This window comes from Sorghum bicolor, chromosome 8 (assembly GCF_000003195.3).
Source record: "Sorghum bicolor cultivar BTx623 chromosome 8, Sorghum_bicolor_NCBIv3, whole genome shotgun sequence".
In the NCBI taxonomy this organism is placed as follows: Eukaryota; Viridiplantae; Streptophyta; class Magnoliopsida; order Poales; family Poaceae; genus Sorghum; species Sorghum bicolor.
The window spans coordinates 22,141,748-22,150,918 of record NC_012877.2 but is presented as its reverse complement, the minus strand read 5'-3'; positions in this window follow the sequence as shown (position 1 = coordinate 22,150,918).

Sequence of the window (9,171 nt, the reverse complement as noted above, 5' to 3'; positions counted from 1 at the left end):
AGGTTACACGAGTACTGGTCTGCCAGCAACCTCCGCAAATATTTAGACTCCTACACCCTAGCCGAACGTGGGGGAATGCCAAGGACGGACAGGGCTGTCACCACCTGCCGCCATCCCCTCAACCGTGGACTAGGACAATGCATTTACCCAGCCTTTACACCCAAGCACCATGCTTACATGCAAAGAACCTACTCGGACTCCCCCGGGTCCCCGACCCTACGGATCGACAGGTAAGAAGCCCGAGCCTACTCAAAAGAGCATGATAAACCCCCATCTTCACACAAAGCTATTTCTAGGCAATTAATTAACATGAAGCAATTAGACTAAAGTCCTAAGTGAGAATAATACAACATACACTTAGCACTAGTTCATATAATACACTACTAGCCCTAGGGTAGCATTATACTAGAAGAACTATATACTAAAATGTATGTCATATCATTTTCACTAGAACTATATTCTAGTTCATATGCTAGCATCATAAAACAGGGCCTATGATCTATGTCATATACCATAGCATAAGAACTATACTCTAGTTCATATGAAGAACTATATCGGACATGATAAGGCATGGACTTGGAGTAAAGATATTCTTTATTCATACCCAAGTTTCTCTCCAAGGAGCCAAGCCCTCCTTGATAGCTCACCCAACTCTCTCTCTAAAAGCTAAAACGAAAAACTAAGAAGAGGTAGTGCCCAAGTGCATTGAAGGTGGAGTGTTGATTGTGAATGTGATGAGATGAATGGAGCCTCCCTCTCCCACTCCTTAAATAGGTGGGGAAGGTCAGTTCCCCAGGGTATAAACTGCAATTTGCACGCGGGGACTGCGGGAGGATAGGCTCAGCACCGCCTCTGCGAAAGGCGATGCCAAGATGGGCTAGGCTAGGGTCGGCCGACCCTAGGGGGCAGCCGCCCCCTAGTGGGCCCCGCTGGCCCTGGCCCGAAGCCCGTTGCCTTCCGCTCGGGCCCCTGAGTCCAGATCCACCTGCAAATTGATGCACTTCTATATTGGGCTTTTGGGTACTTGTTTATTTGCGCATTTTTATTTGCTTTCCACCTGTATGCCTGTATATGATCTGCAAAACACAACTTGCACTACATGTGGAACTTGGTAAGCATTTAATAAGTATATGTGAGTTAAATACATGCTTTTCTTCCTCTACATGGACTATGTTGGTGGGGTAAATATGTCATTAAGAACCGCCAATAGTCTCCTCCAGGGGCCAGGGGTCTAGTTTTATAGTCCCCTCAAGTGAACGTGAGCCGTTGGATTAAACCGACATTGATTGGATGGTTATCCTTGATCCTTTAGGTCGGTGGAGCGTCGTCCACGAAAAGAGTTCTGATTGGCATCTAAGAGGGGGCGGGCACCCTAGTCCTCTAGGCGGGCGCCCTGGGCCAGGCCCCTTTCGGCCTCCGCTTTGTTCCCGTGGCTTCTGAAGTCTTCTAGATGGTAGAAAATTGCGCGGTGCGTTGATATCTCTATGTAATCCTAACATGTGGGCCTTTCTTCCTTATTTCCTGATAACCCCCTACAGAAATAGATAAACAACAAAACTCGTGGAATTCTGTCAGATCAAACCCTAATTCTAGGTGTTGTTTGCATATTGGTTCTTTCTCTTGTTTATTTGATAATTAAAATTGATACTTAAGAACCATCAACAGTGTGATACTTGCTGCAGGGTAAAGGCAGTTCAACTTAAACCCGTAGGATTGTTGCAACCCTTATCGATTACGGGATGGAAGTGGGAAGAAATCAGCATGGATTTCATTGTTGGACTTCCCCCTACTCAAAAAGGGCACAATTCCATATGGGTGATCGTTGACCGCTTGACCAAGTCAGCTCATTTCATTCCTGTACATTCTACATACCGACTATGCTGAGTTGTACTTCTCTCAGATCGTTAAGCTGCACAGAGTGCCCCGCACCATTATTTCTCATAGAGGTCCTCAGTTCACTGCCCGCTTTTAGGAACATTTGCATTCACACCTTGGTACAAAGTTGGTTCGCAGTTCAGCCTACCATCCTCAAACCTCCGGTCAGACTGAGTGCGTAAATCAAATCTTGGAGGATATGTTGAGGGCATGTGTCATCTCTTCCAAGGGTGCATGGTAGAAGTGGCTATCCTTAGCTGAATTCTCTTACAATAATAGCTATCAAGAGACTATTCAAATGGCTCCTTTCGAAGCTTTGTATGGCCGCAAATGTAGAACTCCTCTAAACTGGGTCGAGCCTGGTGAAAGGAGGTACTACGACATTGACTTTGTCAAGGAAGCCGAAAAGCAAGTTCTTGTTATCCAGAAACACATGGAAGCCGCCCAAGCTAGGCAGAAAAGCTATGCTGACCGAAGAAGAAGACCACTCGAGTTTGAAGTAGGTGACTTTGTGTACCTAAAGGTATCACCCATGAAGGGAGTGAATCGCTTCGGCGTAAAGAGAAAGCTCTCCCCTAGGTATGTGGGTCCCTACCAAATCATTGAGAAGAGCGGCAAAGTGGCTTACAAGGTACAACTACCTCCAGAAATGAGAGCTATTTTCCCTGTATTCCATGTGTCTCAACTCAAGAAGTGCCTTCGCGTGCCCAAAGAAAGAGTTGAAATAGAAGGTCTTAAGTTACAATCAGATCTATCTTATGAAGAAAAGCCTGTACAAGTTCTTGATGTCAAGGAAAGGGTCACTCGAGGGAGAGTAATTAAACTTTCTAGGGTCTTGTGGAACCGCCAAAGTGAAAGAGATGCCACTTGGGAAAGGGAAGACTATTTACAAGTAACTTACCCCTCATTCTATGAAAAATGGTACGTCTTCCAAATCTCGGGACGAGATTTTTGTAAGGGGGAGGGTTGTAACACTCCTAGTGTTAGCTTGCATGTTAACCATGAGCATTGCATCAACATAAGCATCATCATGCTCATTCATAAGCATCATATCATGATCACATGTCATCTTATGTATACCATGTGTGATTGACTTGCTATGTGACTTGCTATATGTGATAGTAGTGTGTGACCAATGCATTTAAGTGCAATTTGTCTTCCAAAATACTTCCATCATGTTTAGAATATCATTTTGAACAAAGTTTGTGTTGGAGGTTTCACCCAAAAATGCCCCTAAGTCATGGTTAACCCTAGGTTGACCTAGTTGACCCCCTAAACCTCTTTTCAAAGACCTTTTATGAAACTAGTGTTAGAGACCTTGCATGTAAATGACATCTAAAGCAAAGTTGTAGTAAATTTCATAAGCTACAAAAGTTGTGCTGATGATGTTTTATGAAAATGCTTGTAACACATTCAAAATTAGCTCACAAGGCAAAAATTAGGGCTGTTTCCACACTTAGCCGAATTTGGCTAAGTCTCGATTCTGCAGTTTCGATATAGGGTATTTGGGAGCTTTATAGTTTGAAATCCAAGCCGAGTTAGACCTTGATCCTTTAAGCAATCTTGTAGAACTCATGTAGCTCTATCCAAAGAAACAAATCCGAGCCAAAACCATCGAGTGAATTGAGAGTAAAACGTTGATGAAAATCGAGTTTCAGTCAGTGTCCACGGCGACTGAATCGCCCGATTCAGTTTGGACAGAGCTCACCCGCCGCCGCGTGTCCAGCCACCTGTCGACCGTACGCCGTCGATGGCCCCTCCTATTAGCTCCAACGTCGCCCACAAGTCACCACGCACCACATGGATGCCTCAGACGCTTCCTCCACTCGCTTAGAGCGCTCCTTTCCTCCGCCTTTGTTCTCGGCGAGCTCCGCCGTGCTTCGGCGAGCTTTCCCGGCCACTCCACCGCATCTCTGGCCAAGCCAGCCCGCCCAGAGCTCCGCCTCGATGTCCTCTACCTCGACGTCCATCTCTTTCTCTTAGCCGAGGACTGGTGAGGCCACATTGTCAACTCCGTCGCGAGCTCCACTTCGTCGGAGTTCGCAGAGGTCACCGACGACGTGCCCAGACCTCCCTGCTCCACCATTCCTTCTCATTTTTGTTCCTAGAGCTTTCCCTTGACTCACTGATGCTCGGCGTGAACCTCAACTAGGTCGGCATCGGCTGAGCACACCGGCGTACCGCCCGCAGCGCCGCCGAGACGCCATTCACGTCGGCGAGCCCCCTAGAGCTCGGTAGAGTTAGGGTTTCGCACCTTGGCAGGTCCGCCTTGGTGAGAGGGTCACGATGGTGCCCTTGGATTCGACCGAGACCTCGCCGTCGTCGAGTTTCGCCGGCGCCGAGCTCTCCCCTGTCTCTGTCTCTCTGTCGTGTGGGTCCCGTCTATCAGCAGACCCCACTTGTCAGCCTCTGTCTCTCTCCCCTCTGGTTCACTGTTTTGCAGATCCTGTGTTGATTTTGTAAAATTCATAAATTGAGCTAGACAGATCCAAATAAAGTGGCTCCAATTTTGTTAGATTCTTGTGTTTGTCTAGTTTTTATTAAAAATATAACACATGCCATGTTTTGGCAGAAATAAATAGATATGATTTAATCTTGGTTAAATAGGAGGTAATTATATCTTGAGATCTGTGAGTCCTATGGCCATGCAAATTTCGGGAAGTGTTCTTCATGCTATGACTAGGCTCTGATAAATTTATCATAATTTTTGGATAACTGTTGGTGGAGTTATAAATAATTATTGTTTAAATAGGAGTTTCTTGTGGTATTTTTAGTAAATAGATTATAACTCCTTTTCTGATGAAACTTGCTGAGTGATGTAATCATGTGTAAATAAAGCTAAGAAAAATCTGAAATATGTTGTTTGACACTTTTTGATAGGGTTTCACATTTATGCCTTTAATGCCATTGTTAGCTTGTCATTTTTGTATCTCACAATCTGCATGTGCAAGGGTCCTGAAAATTTTACAGTCACCTTGTGGTAGCATACATAGCGTGTGGTAATTTTATTAGAATTTGTGGAGCACTTGTACTACATACTCATTAATTCACCCTATTGATCAAATAAATAGAAAAGGGGATAATAAAAATAAGTTTAAACCATGCCATGATGTTTTCTGGTGTTTCTTAGACATGTTCTATCTACTGGTGTATTTGGTTTGAACCAATGTTACATTCTTAGTATGTGTTAAAATATTATTTTGCTAATTATGTCTTTCCTAGAGCATAATCTGGGTAGCTGATAGCAATTGTTTAAGAACTGCTTGAAGACGAAGTTTTCTGGAAAACTTGTCTGTAACAAACTTGTAGCTAACTTACTTATCTACTTTGTGTCCAAATTTCATGACATTTGGCTGAGTAGTTTGAGAGTTGTGATTGTTGCAAGAAGCTGCTGCGAAGTGCTTGCTCTCTGGATTTTCCAGGACAGCCAGCAAACTTTGCCAGTTTCAGCCTATTTCCGTTGGGAATCTTTCTGGGATGTCTGAAAGTGAATTGTAGACAATTTGTCAAGCTTTCCAGAAAGTTCCCACTTGCTTAGTTTGGCCAACTTATGCCTATGTTATAGCTGAAACTTGTGACTAGCTAATCTGTCCATGACACCAGTGGCTAAGTGTGAATAGCTAAGGTTGAGTAGCTTGTCTAGTTAGCCTCTCTACTAGAGAAGAAGTATGCACTTACTCATGATTCAATTACTCTTAGGAACTTGTGATCATGTTGCATCTTGTTTCATGTTCTTTTGGCTTATCATCATGACATCATGCATCATGTGTGCATTCCCTATATTTATCACCTTGTCATGCATACTTAGGTGTACCCAAGGGCATGACGGTCTTGGAGTTCGCACCACCCGAGCCGAAGGAGCAGCAGAGGGAGCCACCTCAAGGAGAAGGAGCTGAGGAGCAGGAGGATCTACCGGAGTGTCCCGACCAACGTCCCTCTACCTACATCGAAGGCAAGCCCCGGAGCATTATAAGCCTCCTACTATTTTTGTTATCATGTCTAGCTGTCAATTAACTATGGTTATGTATTGTTGCATTAAGTGTTAGGCATTGATATGACACCCTTGCTGCATAATGATTTCCTTGTCCACCTTATACCTTACCCAAGTAGGCCCAGGATCGAAATGATGCTTAGCCATGCTTAGAACGGTAGAAGCCGGGTGATTTCCTGTCACCTGCGAGAGATAGGTGGAAACTTGATCACGGTTGGCTATATTTGCTATCGTGGAAATAACTATGGCTAATAATGAATGAGACCGGATGGGATGACGATAGTGCAGCAACAAGGCATGGAGGTCTTGGGTGTGAATCTATCCCCGTCTGTGTCGGTTAAGGACCGATTCGCTGTACGTCCTCGTGTCATGTTGAACGCATGCCTAACACTTAGTTGGCCGGATAAGTCGTTACGACCGTGAAGCCTACGAGTGCAACTCAGGCCGGATACCCCGTTCTGTATGAGTGCACACCCCGGTTGGTAGCAAGGATGTGCGGGGAGTCAATGGCGTAAGCCCAAGGTGTCAGGTTAGAGTCCTGCCCTGGCAGATTGGCGGTCCCTGGGGTGCGGCGCTGGACGGACCCGCGAATTGGTCCGGAGTTGTGCTAATGGTGATCCGAGCTGCCCTCGCGAGGTATGCTTGGGTGAGTGCTAGGAATACCCCTCCAGCTGGATAGGAATCGATTCGAATCGCCGTCTCTCCCGGATAGTGAGAACTTGACTCGAGCAGCGGCAACGTAGAATTCACTAAATAAACTTAATGGTTATGATGAGAATGATGATGGCTATGTGATAATCCGGATATGGTTATTATTGTGATGCTTAATACTCAAGTGTATGCTTAGAACAGGTGCTAATCTAGTGGATAGTTGTTAAGTAATGAACTTGCTGCTGAAAATGCTATAAATGTGTTACTTACAACTAAAGCTTTTTATGCAAAAATGTGAGTCAAACCAGCCCACAACTATCAGCCTTGCATATTCCTTGGTTTCGCTTTATTTCTGGTTTATGACGGGTAAGTCTAGCTGAGTACATTCTCGTACTCAGGGTTTTATTTACCCTTGTTGCAGATGATGTCGTGTATCACGGCTACTGTGCTAACTGTCACCATCCGGCTGCGGATGATGAGTAGATCTCGGGCAAGATCACTTCTTTCATCTTCGCTTATGCTTTTGTTGGGTTGTTGGGTTGATCATGGAACTGGCATGTAATTAAACTGAGCGTGTGTTTTGTCAAAACTACTTTGATTCCGCTACTGTGATATGTTGTAATAACTCTATTTGAACTCCGATGTGTTGTAAAACTATGTTCTGTGATGAATGTTTGTAATCTGTGATGGAGATGCTTGATCATGTACGGTCTTGGTTGTATGTTGGTTGAATCAAGATCTTTTGAGGTTTCGTCGGACTACCGGGTTTATATGGGTTCAAGTCCATTGGCTTGACTGCTCTCGTGGTCGCTAATTCAGTTGAATTCTTATAAATTGGACGGTTCTATTACAGCACTAGAGTGTACTATGATATTTATATGCACACAGATAAATCCGCAAGCGCACGGATACCGTTGTAGCTTTTACCCGGTTAAAGGTTTTATCGTATCCACAGGGAAACAGGAGAACCAACTACGCTCTAACTTAACGAAGATAGATAGATAGGTCTAAATAGGAAAGATGGTAGAATTGAATAACAACAATATTAAAGGTAAGATAACAATGGGTGATAATATGGGAATAGAGAGTAGAGCAATCTAGTATATGGGCGATAGTAGGAGAATAAAGAGGATAACTTTGGTTTCTCTACTTCAAAGGAATATGTCTATGTCTGGGATGAACCACGTGATAAGATTACACCACAAAGGATGCTTATCCATAGGCCGATAAACCCTACCAGTCGTGCTAACGGGAGGTGGACTGTAACAGAACCGACCAAATTATAAGAGATTAAGCCTAATAGTGACCATTTGCATAGTCAAACCATCGAGCTTAAGCCCATATAATCCCGGTAGTCCGTGAAATCTCGAAGGATTTCAAACCACACATTGTCCATATAGCCAAGATCGTAATAATTTTAGCGGTCGCCATCCACAAGTACATCCGGATTACAACATTCATGAAATACATCGGAGTTCTTTAAAGTTATTACAACCCAAGTGCTCAAGTAGCGGAAGCTTCATAGTTTGAAAATAACACACACACATTAAGTCTGATACACCTCCGTTGGATCTCTAGCCTTTCCAAGTTATCCCGGTGCATCCTGGTCGAGTCTTCACTCCCCTGGTACTCATACGCCGAGTGCACCCTCCTCTAGCAAGGCATGACTCAGCGGCTGAGGAAGTTACTGACCACTCTTGACCCGTCCAGTCGCGACCAGTCGATCAGGGTCATCAACTCTGACACCTGACCAGTGTACTCCGGCCGATCTGTCCAGCTAACCCTCTTCTCAGGGATCTAGCCGACATCGCAGAATGTGGCGCTGCCCGGCTCCTCCCTAATGTAGAACCACCTCTTATACCACTCGGTAAGGGAGGTGTTCCAGGGGCAGCTGAGATAACGGTTCTTCATCCCGTCACGGAGATTGAGGTATACTCCACCTACAATCTTTGAGCCTCCCACTGCTTCCTTCTTCCTCAAACAGAACAGATAGCAGAAGAGATCGAAATGTGGCTCGATACCAACAAACGCCTCATAGAGGTGAATGAAGGTCGCCACAAGCAAAATGGAGTTTGGGTGTAGGTTGCAGATCCTGATCTCATAGTAAAGAAGTAAACCTTGAAGGAAAGGATGCACTGGAACCCCAAACCCCCTCTTGAAAAATCTTCAAAAACTACAATCTCACCAGCGCGGGGATCGGGGTAGCTCTCTCCTTCCGGCGCTCTCCAGCCGCCGAGCTCTTGGTTGTGCAGAAGCCCCATCTCGACGAGGTCATTGAGGGACCTCGTGTTGCTCCGAGATTTCTTCCATTCCTTGGCCATCATCTCAGTCCTCTTCTTTGTGTCGCTCTTCGCCATTTCTTCTTTGCAGAAACTTTTGAACTTGGACTTAAGGGATTGAGGGTGCTGAGGAAGACGATGGCAGGATGCTAGTTTTCAACTACTGGGTAGAGAACAAGGGCACAACTCTAGGCTCTTTTATAACAGTAGCTCCACCTCTTCCACTTCCTGCATTTTGGGGAAGTGGGCGGTCTTTTCAGCGGTTGCGGCGTTTCGGTTTTCAAGAGTTATCACAGTAAATTCGGTGGCCTTTTTAAAATAATTGTTGGTTTCCTTTTCTTGATCCCCACAATGAGCGGATGTGCAGATAGCAGG